This window comes from Xenia sp. Carnegie-2017, unplaced genomic scaffold (assembly GCF_021976095.1).
Source record: "Xenia sp. Carnegie-2017 unplaced genomic scaffold, XeniaSp_v1 HiC_scaffold_20, whole genome shotgun sequence".
In the NCBI taxonomy this organism is placed as follows: Eukaryota; Metazoa; Cnidaria; class Anthozoa; order Malacalcyonacea; family Xeniidae; genus Xenia; species Xenia sp. Carnegie-2017.
The window spans coordinates 3,828,501-3,844,532 of record NW_025813483.1 but is presented as its reverse complement, the minus strand read 5'-3'; the positions used below and the strand labels follow the sequence as shown (position 1 = coordinate 3,844,532).

At 34.0% G+C, this 16,032-nt stretch overlaps 1 long non-coding RNA gene across 1 annotated transcript; it reads left to right on the top strand.

Moving 5' to 3' along the window:
• Nucleotides 1-2,908: 2,908 nt before the first annotated feature.
• On the top strand, nt 2,909-4,044 carry LOC124443395. The gene is made up of 2 exons (XR_006947652.1): nt 2,909-3,139; nt 3,778-4,044. It is a non-coding gene; the product is annotated as an uncharacterized LOC124443395 (long non-coding RNA).
• Nucleotides 4,045-16,032: the final 11,988 nt, after the last annotated feature.

Genomic DNA, 16,032 nt, shown 5'->3' with positions numbered 1-16,032 from the left:
ATTATACCAATTCAATTGGTTTAAAGAATGCTATCATCCATAGACATGTGACATACATTCAAAGCACAAGCTTACCATAAAGTTTTGCGATCAATTTATGTGTCATGTTAACAAATTGTAAGCACATTTTATGCTGTGTCATATTGATAAATGACATGTATCAATAAGTGTCATGTCAGCAAAAGAAGATGAGCATCAATGAAATTAATTATTCCTGTCTTATTCACAAATCAACTTCATTTTCTTGCCCACATTTGTACACATCGCGTACCTATTTTGCAATATCGAATAGGTATTTGCGTGCTTTAGTGACAATCCACGCACAAAGCACGCGTGTATTTTTACCTACAGTAAACAGTGAACAAGAAATAAATCAGGATTGTAAATGTGAACTGTAATGATGGAGATAAACTCTGTGGAGATAATGCTACTTGGGGTTAGTGTATGCAAATGATGCCTTAGCGTAGAGGATGAAAATAGCCCACTGAAGTAGGAGCGTGCAGTCGTTGCAGTTGGCCAATTTCAACGGCTTTCTACAGGGACTATTAAGGTTCCCTGGGATCGCCTATAATGCACGAGTTTTCAACACACCCCAGTTGAAGGTGACTTGTGAAGCATGCACTAGGTTAGGTTAAATTAAGGGCATTATGGGTAACCTCATTCAAGAACAATTTCTTTTCAAGTGGAATTCCTGTGTTATGCGCTGGTTGGAAGTTTAGATATCTTAAGCATGCGCTGTAGTTGCGACGGATAGATGCTACGCTCAGGCACAGAATATGGAATATACAAAAGGGTCACTCGTGTCGGAGCCTTTTATGTTTTTCTCCTTGCGCATGTCGGGCCGCGCATATCGGCAGCAATTGTTCCAGCAAGATAATTTGGGCTTTTTCACTTGTTCCCAAACACTGAGTTGACACAACGTCATTTCTTATTTTGAAATCTTTTCGATTTCATTGTGAAGAAATGACGTCATTTACTCAAAAGAGAGTCGATATCTTTTACTTCAAGTGTCATAACAAATGTCGTTTGACTTTCCCAGTCAAACGAGTCATACATTTCTTCAAAAATTAGTCTGGCTAATTGATATTTACAACTGCCAGGATTACTAGAAACATAGTAATATGATAGTTCATTATTGTTAGTACTGCGCAAGTTATTGAGATCTGCTGTGATTTGATCAAGTAATTCTGTACGTTTAACCACATCGTGATTCAGTTTGCAAGGAAGTACTTGAAAAGAACTAAATCTGTTTCGTTTACTTTTTATTTCATTATTTTCATTAAATGAAAATCCTAGATCTTGAAACGAATATTCAATATCACAAACCATAGTATGAAATTTCCAATCAAAAACTTTTCCTTTATTTTCATGGATGAATTTGTTTCTTACATTACGAAGTTCATTCACAGCATCTCTATCTTTTGGATGAATTTTTGTTCCAATTGATTTGGAATACAATATCGTGGCGAAGAGCGTCGTACAATCCCACTTACTGGTGTCACCATTTTGAAAATTTGACAGAACAAGTTTGTCAGGAGGTTTCTTTTTTGAAATTTCAATATTGAACAATTTCTGACCACTAACGTTTGTATTTTCCTATTCTCCAAGAGATTCTATGTAATGAGTGTTCCATTCTTGGATAAAAAAATCAACAAGTTTCGTCGTAACATGTGCAAGTATTTTCTGAAGGTAGAGGTTATTGATTTCTTCTATTGACTCCATCTACAGATGTTACAGATGCTACAACATAAATAATATGAACATTAATACCTTGATAATAATTTATGGACAACTCACAACTGAAATATTTGAAGATTAAGTACAGTCACAACAATGTATTTCTTAATTCATTTGTTGTTACATCTATATGAATATTTTATTTGACATACATCAAGGCAATCATTACATGTGTAATAAAACATTGGAGTATGTTGTAACTGCATTGATTTACAAGTGCATACTTTCATGAGAAAGATAAATGTCAGTCAAATGTTGGTTTGAACACCAGTAAATATATAAATACATAATTCTTATTTGCATTTATCATGTTTACTAGTGACTATGTGCATTTTTTCAAAATATAACTAATGCATATATGAAAATTGAATAAGCAAAATTTTCTACGTCTTCATAAAAGCCATGACATAAAAAAATAAAACAACAGTACATAATATAAAATGTGTTACTGAAATTCTCTGATTATTTTGACTCATGTCAGTTTTGTAGCTTCTTAATAAAAATAATATTTGAAACAATCTACTGGAATGTATGTAGTTTGTGATGTAGGAAAGATCAGTATCTCCAATAGTAACATAAGAGTAAAGTGTGATAATAAATTAAGTTAATGTTACATAAAGTAAGAGAAATGTCACGTGATCTTTAATATCTTACTTCCGTGAAATGCACGTGATGTGTATCAATGTAGAACATTACTATTCTATAGTAGAAATTTATTTCTTTTAATTATTATATAAAGATATATGAAAGTTAACAAGTTAATTTTCCAAAATTCATTGGAGCTAGTTCCAAATCTCACCAAAATTAACAAATATTTTCTTTATAAAACATTTACATACGTACATAACGCGGAAGTACAATATTTAGGACATAAAAACAAAATAATCGATAAATGGACATGAAACATTAAATCACAAAATTAAAATACAATATTACAACGATACGTAAATTTTAAAATCAACATACTTTCACAAATTCAGAAAGATTAAAAGACAAAACCAACTACATAATAAAGTCGGCGTTCTCGTCGATTCTGTGGAATAAATTTTAACAAATTATGTTTTTGGTCACGTGAGATCTATTACGCCTAGGAGAAAGGCTCCTAGCAGAGGGAAACATTACATCCCGGGCGGAGAGAGAGGGTGCGTCTGCGATGCATTATGGTCAGTGTAGTGGATAAAATGGTATTATTCAACTAATCCCATTTATCCCAATGATTTATATTCAGTGAACTGTAATAACAACGTTGTAATTACAGTTCACTGTTTATAATTGAAAATGATAAAAGATAAGATTAGAGGGTCAGCAAAAAACGATGTACATGTTGTATGAGTTCATGCTACGTAATTTATCGCTGAATACGAAAACTTTTTTCTGCACTCGTCAAAAGCAGTTATGTTACGTATGTATTCTCCTTTTCGTATTTACTGTTTTTGTATTTAAACTGTAATCAATTTTTGACTTTTAAGTTAAGCATCTGAATTAAGAAACTACAACCATGCTTTTAGAGTGTGTAATGCAAAAGGTTTGTAAGCAGAATACAGGAAATGGATAGGACGTTATGACAAAGTTGTGCTAAGCTTTAAGTGCTACCTATTCAAGTTTACTTCTTCTAAATCCAGCACAATCATTGAAGCACTTATGACTGTTTGCCTGTTTCCTTGCAAACTTATTTAATGTAAAGATGATAAATGTACACATTTGTATGATATCAATGCCAATAATTTTAGCATGGACAAACAAAATAGTTGGAGAGGGCAGCAGAAAAGTCTAAATTTAAACAGCTCGAATGGAAAAACTGAAAGCATTTGTCATCCAAGCCAGTCTTCAATCATTATCTTTGCAGATTTTGCAAACACCAGTATTTCGTCTACAGCAAAACCAAGAAATGAATTTAAAATGAATTTAAGTTTCTCATCCACTGTATAATGCTTTAAAGACTTTGGTTAAAACATACTCATGAATATCATCATAGCAAGAGCCAAATATGAGTGATATTAGTTTCTCTCTCTCTAATTCCATTTTAAAATTTCTGTTTAGGCTTGAATTTTCACAAATACACCTTGCAAACTGTGAAAAGGAAATTGTTAAAATTAATGTACAGGAATAACCATATATATATAATTATATATATTTATATGCATTGTAATTTGTAGGCATGGTTTGCATTTTGTATAAATCTAGTGCCATAACTACAAGAAATGAGCAATGTATAAATTAATAGAATGGATTGTAAAATCTCTGTGGGAGTGCTCACTTACAAGGCAAATGAGTACACCACAATTAAAGCTGTCCTGCTGTGAGAAATGTAATGGCTCGATACATGACCAAAATTGAGAATGCCAACCAGTTTTCATGTCAGCAATTTCACTAAAAAATACAGTAGCAGTACTTTAAGTATTGCTTTTCATCAAACTTGATACTTAAGATATCTCTCTGCTCTGCATAATGTAAAACTTCAAACTTACTTCCCTATTTATATTAGACCAATTACATTCACATGTCTTAGGTAATGATTCTAATTTGTACTTAATACCATACAAGGAAGCAAGTAATTTGCCTCTTACCCCCCTCAAAGAAAATCCTGTTATGCCTTGTAAACACCTTTACAATATTTTTTTAAATCTTTGTTTAAGTAATCAAACCTTATCTTGTCTATAAGGTCCATAAGATGCGGGTGTGTTTGAAAATCAATTGTTATTTCCTTTTGTCCATTAATGGGGTCAATGAGGTATCGTATTTTCTTAGATTTGTCAATTACCTATTGGCAAAGTCAGAAATAAGTGGAAAATTCTTTCTTTATATAAATTGTCATAAATAATTTATATGATGGTAGAAAAAATTTCCTTCAGTCTTGAAGAGTAAAAGAGTAAATCTTTCAGTGTTCTTATGCGAGGACCACAGAGCACATTTTTCATTAAGGGGGGGGGGGAGGGGGGGTATGTATCCATCCACCACTAAAGATGCAAAAGTTGCAAGATTTGGATCCAAAGACAAATCTAAAATTTTCAAAATTGAGGGCCATAGTCCCACCTCCACCCTCCCTGACTCTGCATTCCCTGTTACATGTAGTAGTTACTACATTTGCTCACCAGCAATGTCCAATGAATACCATACTCGTTAATAGGAACAAATATTTTTGACACAGAAGAAAAACATTGGCCAGACCACAGCAAACGGGTGCTAGCCCCACGTTTGGCTATTGTTGTCAAAGATGCATCTGCAGCGAAAACATTATATTCCAAAGTCAACATCCACAAAGATGCTTCCACCACCTGAAAATGAACGAACACTAACTTGGTATGGAGGAAAGACTTAATATGTACATTTTATTAGTAACAGTGTATTTTCAGAACCATTTTTCCCTTAGTCACGCAAATCCTACGCTCTATCATGTTCGTATATTTTATACCTTCACTCAGGGCAGTCAGGGGCATCAATAGGGGAAGAAAAATTTGGCAATAACATCATGTTTTTTACATATTGTGTACATTAGATTCAATCGCAAATTCAAAGTATGGTGCGCTGCAGCAAATGACGAGCGGGTTAATTTTTCAGAAATAACCACGTTAGTGTAGTTTGTTACGAGCAATACCTAATACGAGACAGAAAACGATTCTATTACAGCCCATTTTGTTTTACTACCTAATGGTGATATGAAATTATTCCTAGTAAGATTCATTATGTTATTTTGTTTTCTTAAAGTAGGGGTGCCCCTACTATAAGAAAACAGGGGATGCCCCTAAATATAAAGGGACGAAAGCCCCATAGCTACCATTTTCTAACTCCCTGTCTTCACTGGTTATTTAGCCTAGACGCTTACCAACCTTATCAATTAGCCAACCAGGATGGAAATTTGTTAATGACGATGTCTCTAAACTGTGCATACGTGCCACTTTAGGCGGAATAAGTGTCCACAAATCGCCGAGTGTTAGTTGTGTCTGCCCGAAATCTAACAATACGTCGTGCAATTTGAACCCCATCTTTGTTGCATTTATTAATCTTGACAAGGGTTCGTGTTTTCTGCTTGATTCAAAGAAAGGATATTTAAAGCTGTTATATACCATAAATACTAGTGAATTATCCAATAATTTGTATAAAAATGGACATTTGATTTATACGTTACCGTTGGGAATGATCACCACAACCCTTATTTGCGTCAAAGTCTTCTTGCGGGAAGCTAGTACGTTGTGCGACTACAATGTCTGAATTGTATAGTGCATCATCCTCAATCCCTTCAATTATGCAAATGGGTATTTTTTCAGTTTTCTACAGAAACAAAATCATACCCGATGGTGAACGATATATTGATTATAATTATTTTTAGTAAATACTTAGCAATGTCTTTTTCATACGGCCCCTTAACTTCTGCTTGTGATCTTGCTTCACTACATCATACGTACCTGAGCTAGTATATCCTTTTTTCTCCATTTTTTCCGTTTTGGTAGGCTTTTGTGGAAAACTTGATGGTATTCTGTTTTATTGATTTTTAGTTTCTTTTTCACCGGACTACTTCGAAGCAAAATTCCGTTTGCATTTGGGCAAGAAGATATTAGTTTCTGGTGTATTTTGTCTACCGATTCTATAGCTGCTTGAAGATCACCAACTTTATCAACGAGAAAGGACGTGTTTTTTATAGCATCCAGTTTCTCATGAAGAACTTTTCTCAACTTGGGTGTGTCGTGATTTGAAATTTTCCTTCGCACAATTTAGAATTAAAAGCAGGATGAAAAGACTTTTCGGATTTATCTGCAGTGCTTTCGATGTCGCATTTGGTGTCTTCCGGCGTTTCTATGGTTGTTGATTTCTCCTCTGCTGTTTTCTCTGAAATATCATAGTTTATAATGGTGAAATGTTCATTATCAAGTGTAATGAAAACGCTATTTCTGTAGTGATCAGGCAAAGAGTCGAAACTCCACTCTAGATTGGCGGAAAATATTGCAAAAAAATGTTTGCAAGGGTAATGAGTCTTCTTCCAAGCTTTGCAAGAACACTCTGGTTTGCTCAAATTTCAACACGAAAGCCATGTGTTTTCAGTATAGTCTTTAACTTTTTCATAGAATCCAGACTTCCGTAAGTTGGTGACTTCGGCATCATACTCACTCTCTGTGCTTGCAAATGATATTCTCTGCATTTGGCTCAGGAACATTTCCTGTTCTTCTGGTGTTAGGTTGTGCTTCTTTGCTTTTGACCATCTTTGCATGGCTTGAATTCTGTGGAAATCGCAGATGTAGACTGTTATGTCATGAAACTGTTCTTCGATCGCCCCAATCTCGGCTGTTGAATAGTCGACCATGAAATACTTAGGGTCCAATCACGATTCCATGATTTGACAACGTTCAAAGCTTCACTGATAAATTCTCTGTCCTCTGCTTGGCACATGAACTCGGCCACGACTTTGTAGCCAACATTTGTGTGAACACAAATGAAGAACAGGGTATCGCATACTTCGTTGTTTTGTATGTAGCATCCATCAAAACAAGCTCGTATCCATATCTTGTCAACAAACGCTGCTGCCATTGTTCTTGATGAACAAACAAAAGCTTTGCTCTGCGGATACTCTATCGCTGTCGTTTCTCTTTGTCGTTTCCTCTCGCATCCTATAAAAAAAATTCGAAGTGGGATCTTTTGCTTTCCACTCGTCAACTTTCCTTGCAAGTGCTTCCTGGTCATCGTCGCAAGATTTGAAAGAAGAAATGGCTCTACCAATGTGATTTCGAATGTCTTGCCGGGATGGATAGTATCGTCGATTTGCTTTTTTGGGAACCTGTGTTTTTGGAACATCTCGAAATAGATCGTTCTCTACGAAATTGTCCAGCCATCGCTTTACTTCAGCAACGCTGGTAATATTTTGTTCGACCAAATCATAGATTTTTTTCACGACACGTGAATCGACGTATTGGCCAATTGATAACTCAGTTCCCACTGGGTGTTTTTGGTGAGCAGAGCTTAGCGGTATCCTTAGGTAAAGTCGCGTGGACCTACGGACTTTTGCGTTCTCTTTATTAAGGGCCTCGTTTAGTTTAGTTACAAGCGTACGTTTGGCAACTTTTATGGCGTTGTTGGATTGACAAGCGTTTTTGTCCATGAAGTAATCATCAAAAATCTCGATGCAGCGAATTTGCAAAGTTGCAGGGCACTGGAGTTTTCGACTGTTTTGTAGTCTAACTCGCTGTTTCTTTTCATATTCGTGGTCTCCCACTGACTGTACACTATAACCTCCTCTTCCATCCTGGATGTGTAATAAAGCAACGCAATTTTTTACCCGCTATATATATGTAAAAAGCCCAAATATTTCTTCTTTAATGTATAGCGAATGTAATTCTCTTTCTTACTGAATAAGATTTTTTAATAGTTAACTCTACAAACATTTTTATAGGCAGTGTTAATAACTAGAAATTTTTGATAAAAAGACTTTTTTATATCTTTGATGTTGTTGTCTGGTGATTAATCATTGATGTTGATTTACGTACCTTATTAGGTCCATGGAGACAATGCCGCGTTTCCAGGGGCGGATCTAGAGTATGTCAAATCCGTCGCGCGACTGATGTTTGAAATTCAAAAATTACCTATTCATATTAATTAAAAATTCATTAATTATTCTTACTTTATTATCGCATTTACTTCGTGATAAAAATCCAGCTTTATTTATTATTGAAAACTAATGACTAATGCAATGAATATCTCCTTGGTAACCAGATCAGTTGAATTTTAATTGACCTGGAATAACCGACTGATAAGCGGGGTGGCTTGACTGGTTCGACTTATAAAGGAGTCTATGAATGCCAGAAACGCTATTTTATTGGTCAATGGCCAGATCAGTGGACAGTCTGGAATAATCTCGACCGATTATAGGGGTGGCCGGACCTATAAGGGAGTCCAATTGCTATCTTACAATTGGTTCATTTGAATTTTTGTCTTACTGTGATTGGTTTGACCGATTTCGACTGATAGCCAACTGAACTAACATAGTCAAGATCAATGTCTGAATTGAATGTTTGATCGTTCATAGTAATTTTCTGAAGCATGATAGAAACTAAACTACAATCAGATGGAATTTATGGAAATCTTTTACAAATTCATATGTTGACATGAATGCTGCTTTCCAAACTGGGAATTTTTCAAGAGGGTGAAAATTTATGGATGAATTGTAAATGCTTGGCAAAGACTATCTCGCGAGCGACATTTCAGTCATTGATGTTCAAAAGAAAGCCAACATTGTTTTGAGTTTTATCAGCAGAAATTTACATCGAAAATCGTAAGTAAAGGACAAGTGAAGTGTATGCATGAATGCAATATATCAAAGTCAATTTATGCGAGTGTGTGATGCGATTTATGTTAATATGGCGTATGGTAAGCAGATTGATGCTTCTAAAATTGTTGTTGCCGAAGGACTTTTAGCTATGATTTCTTTAATGCTTGGGGAATCGTGGCCGTTATATGGCAGCGAAATCCTACATTTCTGCAAATATATTTCAATGGACAAAAAATCTGTAGCCATAAGGTGCCATACTATTATTTACTTTATCATAAATGTTTGGGGCTTTTCAGTTTATGATCATTGATCATTCAATCATTGGACAGTTATACTACATATTGTTTAAGATTTGAGAAAACTAACATTGATTACATGAGAAGCTGTTTACTATAGCCTGTGATTTTGAGTCTTATGATCCATGAAGCTTTTTATTTTGACAATTTGACTGGAATGGTATTAAACCTGAGTATTTCACATACATGAAATGTTGTCCCATGTCACATATTGTCCCCTTTTCTAACTGAACACCTCATGTAGAGATGTAGAGGTGTGTTAATCTGGCTCATACCAGATTGTTGCCATAAATTCCAAGGGCTATTGATGTATGAAAAGCATTTTCTATAAAGTAAAAATGTCTTCCTATGTATGCAGATAAACCTTGAAATTTGGCAAAACAGCAAAGTATTTTCATGATCACTAGGTAATTTTTCTGATGATCATTATAATTTCTAAACTAAATTGTTTTAGATTTACATTTAAACAAGCTTTGATCATATGAAAGTTATTTATCACAACCAGTAAGCATGACACAAACCATTTTAACATTCATGTAATTATATAATTAAAGACATGTTGGTTACATTCTGTTTGTATTTGATAATACAATGCTACTAGTGATTGCTATATAGCACACCTTGCAGAAGATAATAGTCTAGTGAAATGCCTAATAAACATTTATGGCATTAAGCTAACTTAACTGCAAATTTTCACTCTGATAATTTTGCTTAATCTTTGGCAGAAAAAATTTTGAGTTTTTCTCAAGGGTGAATTTGCTGGCACTGATGTGGAGATGGGTAAAGAGTTACAATAAACTTGCATGGTTTGAAGTCTGAGCTTTTCTATATCTATGAACTGTCACTTGTAGTACCAAATTTCTAACTTAACTTATTACATAGAGGTTTGAATGGGGGTCTCTTGGGGGGTCTATGCCTGACAACTTGGTAGAAATTTTAAAGAATATATCTGTTTTTGAATAGCATTATTGTAAAATAAATTTACGTTCCTAGACATGCTAATGAGCCATATATTTGGCATGATAATGAGCCTAATAATTTGGCAAAACATTCAAGTATTGTTCACTTTATTTTTTTTTTTGAAAAAAAACGTAAGAAAAATGTGTTGTTTTTACGCAAAAACGATGCCCACAAAATACATTTTGTATTGCTCTAAAACGCTGAAAATGGCATTTTCAAGACTCTGAAATTCAAAATTTCTCAGGGGAGAATGCCTCAGACCCCCCCAGGTGCGGAGCGCCTCCGACGTTTTATGACTGATGTTTGAAAAATCCTAGATCCGCCCCTGCGCGTTTCTGTGCTTTTTATAGAGAATGGCTTGCCAAAAAACGAAATTGGAAGATATCCTCTTTTGTCTTCAAAAACTGCATGATCTACGAGAACATGTATTGTAATTCATTCTATAGCTGAGTTACAACATCTGCGCGATCATTGTTTTTCATGTTTTCCAATTAACACATTTTTGGAAAAAACGATATTTTCAATTAAGTGTGTTAAGTGGGATTATTCAAGCGTATTTGCGTCGTCGGGATCTTATTTCAAGCAACACATGTATTTGTCCAAAAACTCTGACCAGCCAACAATTTAAAAAAATATAATATAAAACAAATTCTGAAAAAACAGGACATCTTGAGATTGCAAAATATCAATCAAAACAAGACGAGAAGTGAACTGTAAATTTTCGACTTTATTTCAAAGTCATCCTCAGACACGTATTTGTAAACCTTGCTTGCGGCCTAACTAACATTAGCATGATTGGTTTCATGTTATCCGTGTTCATTTAAGTTGCTTGGATGTAAGATTGACGAAGTCAAACATACAGTTTACGGCTTTTTGGCGTACGCACTTACTTGTTTGAGTAAATCTCTTATTACTCATCTCTTTCGTATGATTTTCGACGGTAACAAAGCTAATAGAATTAATTGCTTGAAGTTTCTGCAAAGCCTCCAATTCTTTCCCATCAAAGTACGATAAACAATAATCATTTTCAATGTTCACGCCATCGAAATGTTCATTAATGAAACAAATCTCCAAATTTTTCATTGCATTTATCTCATCCATGATTTTATTCGAAGGGAAAAGCCACTTAAACGAATAAGGGAAAAGCCAATATTCATATCAATGATTATTAATCGTGAAAGATGCTTAGGGTTTTCAAAGATTATCAATAATTATCAACTATGATCCACTACACTGACCATAATGCATCGCAGACGCACCCTCTCTCTCCGCCCGGGATGTAATCATTGAGTTCTATAATAACTGGAGCGGCTATCTCAAGCGCGGCCTTAGATATCTGGTGACGCCAAAAAAATGGCGGATTTCGTCCTTTGCCGCTGAGATTTACCGAAATTGACCGCTTTTCCGAAAATTTCACAATTTCCCACTCCCTCCTGAGGAAAGAGTGAGGTAAATGTATGTGTGTATTTGGGATTCGGCAAGCAATTTTTGATGAAAATCACGATAAAACCTACAATTCGTAACAGCGAGTCAACTAGCTTTCCAGTTATCGGCTCCTACGAGGATGTATTTATAACTATCGACGAAAGAGCTATATGTCGGCTACACATCTATGAATGCAGATATGCGTCGTTTTCTTACCAGCGTCAAACTTGTTTGATCGATTAAACTCTTTAGTCTATACAAAAAAGTATATCATAGTTCATCTCCACAGTGGTTCACGAGAGAGAAGTTAGCTTATTTTTATCATTGCTATTTTGCTTCTTTTTACTTGTTTCTTTAAAAAAGTAAATATTAAATCTCTGGATATTTACGTATTTTCTGTAATTGAGTTTCATATTAAATTTCAAAAAGACTCAAGTCTGCATAGGTTTGGTAAATGAAAACAAACAATATTGTATAGAAATTACTTTAAGTAACCTTTTGTGATGTTCTGAAGTGCAACTGCATCAAATACTTGTAGCACATTTTGATTTTGTTGTATTGATATATAAATTGGGCAAAATGCAAATAATCATCAAAACACTTATGCTTCCAATGGTGTTTATAATTCATTTTTAGTTTTAATACTTCTACCCTTCTTTTTCACTTTGTTTTGTTTTTCCTATATTTTCAATATAAGTGCACAATTTGAATGATTAACACAGTTTTCACTTCAATAATAAATTTCATAAGCAGTTGGTAGTGCATTTTGTTCTCTGAGTATCCACATTTGGTGTTTTCTTCATACATGAATGATGAAATGCATATGGATATGTCATAACAAGGCAATAAAACCAAATGAATTAAATACCTATAGTGTACTTTTATGCTAGAAGCTTAACAGCTTTCTAGAAATTATAAAGTTATTGGATTATATTACCTCTATATCATCAATCTCATGAAAAGAAATAAGAAGCAAAATATTTGTAGAAAAGCTTTGAAAAGTGAAAACATTTATTTAAAAAGCAATGATGCATATGATAAATCCCCATTCTGTACTCTAATAGGTAAATAAGCTCAAACTGTTTCTTAAAGAAATATAAGAAATATATAAGAAATATACAGTACAGTAAATTTAAAGGTTTCATCACTGAATCTTTAATGCTTCAGTATAGTGCATTAGATATTAGTAACATTTAAACAACACTCAACTAAAATATTTTGATAAAGATATGACATGATTTAAACATTATGTTATATAAAACCCAATGGCTTATTCAGTTTAATGCTTCACATCTGCATCAAGTCATCATCAATCTCAGTACAAATGTTTACATAGACACAAACTTTATGGCCTTTCCATTTTATATGTTGTGAATTGACATTTAATTAAGCATCAAAACACACAACCTTCTTGCCATCTTTTTTTGGTTCATGAACTTCAACTTCAAAGCATTCAAGGCATCATTAGTGAATCCATTGTCTCCATCCATAGAATTTGACCATGATCAAATTAAATAACTCTGGATAAGGCAGACAATAAATCAATTATCTTTACAGCATTATCATTTTTTTAAGACTCTGCCTGATCAATAACATCTTCCAGTCATCTTTACTTCTTGGTCTTCCCTGCATGTTGTCAGCAAATACAACATAACAAGCTCTGCTCCAAATCATGGGTACTGTTGGGGCTGATCATTTCTTCTTGATACTTTTCACAGAGCAAAATGTGTGCAGGGTCTTTTTTGCTTTAGGGAAACTATTTTGCAAATAGATGGGTAAATTTACGACTTCATGCATTAACAAATGACAGAAAAGTATACAGAATTTTATAAACAAAAACAGGAAAACATCAGTATATTTGGCGTTCAAGTCAGTCTTAAAAAATACGATCTTTAATATGTATTTTATGGCTTTTCAAGTGCATGTATAATTGCTTTTCAATCGTTGACGGACTAACAAAACAAACAACTACCTCACCTGTGGGAAGCGATATGTACCTTTTTGTGGAAACTACGACATCCAACAATTGAACGATTGAAGTGTTGGCATTATAAAGAAATGCCAAAAAGAATCGTCACAGAATATGGAACTAACGATATCCATATTCTGTGATATCGTGTTTGTTTTTGAAAAATTCTTTATAATTTACTATAGACACCAGGGGGAGGTCGAGAATATTATTTTTCTGCAAAGCGATCATTTCAGCGGAAATACGTCCTTTGGCCGCCATTTTTTTGGCGACCTCGCCCCAGTAAAGATAGCCGCTCCAGTTATTATAGAACTCAATGGATGTAATAGAGAGCTTAAGCAACAACGTTTTATCCATTGAGTTCTATAATAACTGGAGCGGCTATCTCAAGTGCGGCCTTAGATATCGGATGTTGTAAAAAAAATGGCGGATTTCGTCCGTTGCCGCTGAGATTTACCGAAAATGACCGCTTTTCCGAAAATTTCACAATTTCCCACTCCCTCCTGAGGAAAGAGTGAGGAAAATGTATGTATTTGGGATTCGGCAAGCAATTTTTGATGAAAATCAAGGTAAAACCTTAAATTCATAACAGCGAGTCAACTGTGGTTGTCAGTTATCTGCTCCTACGAGGATGCATTTATAACTATCGACGAAAGACCTATATGTCGGCTACACATGTATGAATGCAGATGTGCGTCGTTTTCTTACCAGCGTCAAACTTGTTTGATTGATTAAACTCTTTAGTCTATACAAAAAAGTATATCATAGTTCATCTCCACGGTTCACGAGAGAGAAGTTAGCTTATTTTTCATCATTGTTATTTTGCTTCTTTTCATGCAATGGGTAATGGCTTTTCGCCACAATTGTAGGATTTTTACTTGTTTCTTTAAAAAAGTAAATATTAAATCTCTGGATATTTACGGATTTTCTGTAATTGAGTTTCATATGAAATTTCAAAAAGACTCAAGTCTGCATAGGTTTGGTAAATGAAAACAAACTATATTGTATAGAAATTACTTTAAGTAACCTTTTTGTGATGTTCTGAAGTGCAACTGCATCAAATACTTGTAAAGTTGTAGCACATTTTTATTTTGTTGTATTGATATATGAATTGGGCAAAATGCAAATAATCATCAAAACTCTTATTCTTCCAATGGTGTTTATAATTCATTTGTAGTTTTAATACTCCTACCTTTCTTTTTCACTTTGTTTTGTTTTTCCTATATTTGCAATATAAGTACACAATTTGAATGATTAACACAGTTTTCACCTCAATAATAAATGTCATAAGCAGTTGGTAGTGCATTTTGTTCTCTGAGTATCCACATCTGGTGTTTTGTTCACACAAGAATGATGAAGTGCAAGTAGATATGTCATAGCAAGGCAATAAAACCAAATGAATTACATACCTATAGTGTACTTTTATGCTAGAAGCTTAAAAGCCTTTTAGAAATTAGAATATTATTGTATTATATTACCTCTATATCATCAATCTCATGATAAGAAATAAGAAGCAAAAATTGTAGAAAAGCTTTGAAAAGTGAAAACTTTTCTTTAAAAAAGCAATAATGCATATGATAAATCTCCATTCTGTACTCTAATAGGTAAATAAGCTCACACTGTTTCTTAAAAAAATATAAGAAATATATAAGAAATATACAGTACAGTAACTTTAAAGGTTTCATCACTGAATCTTTAATGCTTCAGTATAGTGCATTAGATATTAGTAACATTCAAACAACACTCAACTAAAATATTTTGATAAAGATATGACATGATTTAAACATTAAGTTACATAAAACCCAATGGCTTATACAGTTTGAAGCTTCACATCTGCATTGAGTCATCATCAATCTCAGTACAAATGTTTACATAGACACAAACTTTATGGCCTTCTATTTTACATGTTTGTGAATTGACATTTCATTAAGCATCAAACACACACAACCTTGCCATCTTTCTTTGGATCATGAACTTTAACTTCAAAGCATTCAAGGCATCCTTAGTGAATCCATTGTCTCCATCCATAGAATTTAACCATGATCAAATTAAATAACTCTGGATAGAGCAGACAATAAATCAATTATCTTTACAGCATTATCATTTTTTAAGACTCTGCCTGGTCAATAACATCTTCCAGTCATCTTTACTCCTTGATCTTCCCTGCATGTTGTCAGCAAATAGAACATAACAAGCTCTGCTTCAAATCATGGGTACCGTTGGGGATAATCATTTCTTTTTGATACTTACTCACAGAGCAAAATGTGTGCAGGGTCGTTTTTGCTTTAGGGAAACTATTTTGCAAATAAATGGGTAAATTTACGATTTCATGCATTAACAAATGACAGAAAAGTATGCAGAATTTTATAAACAAAAACAGGAAAACATCA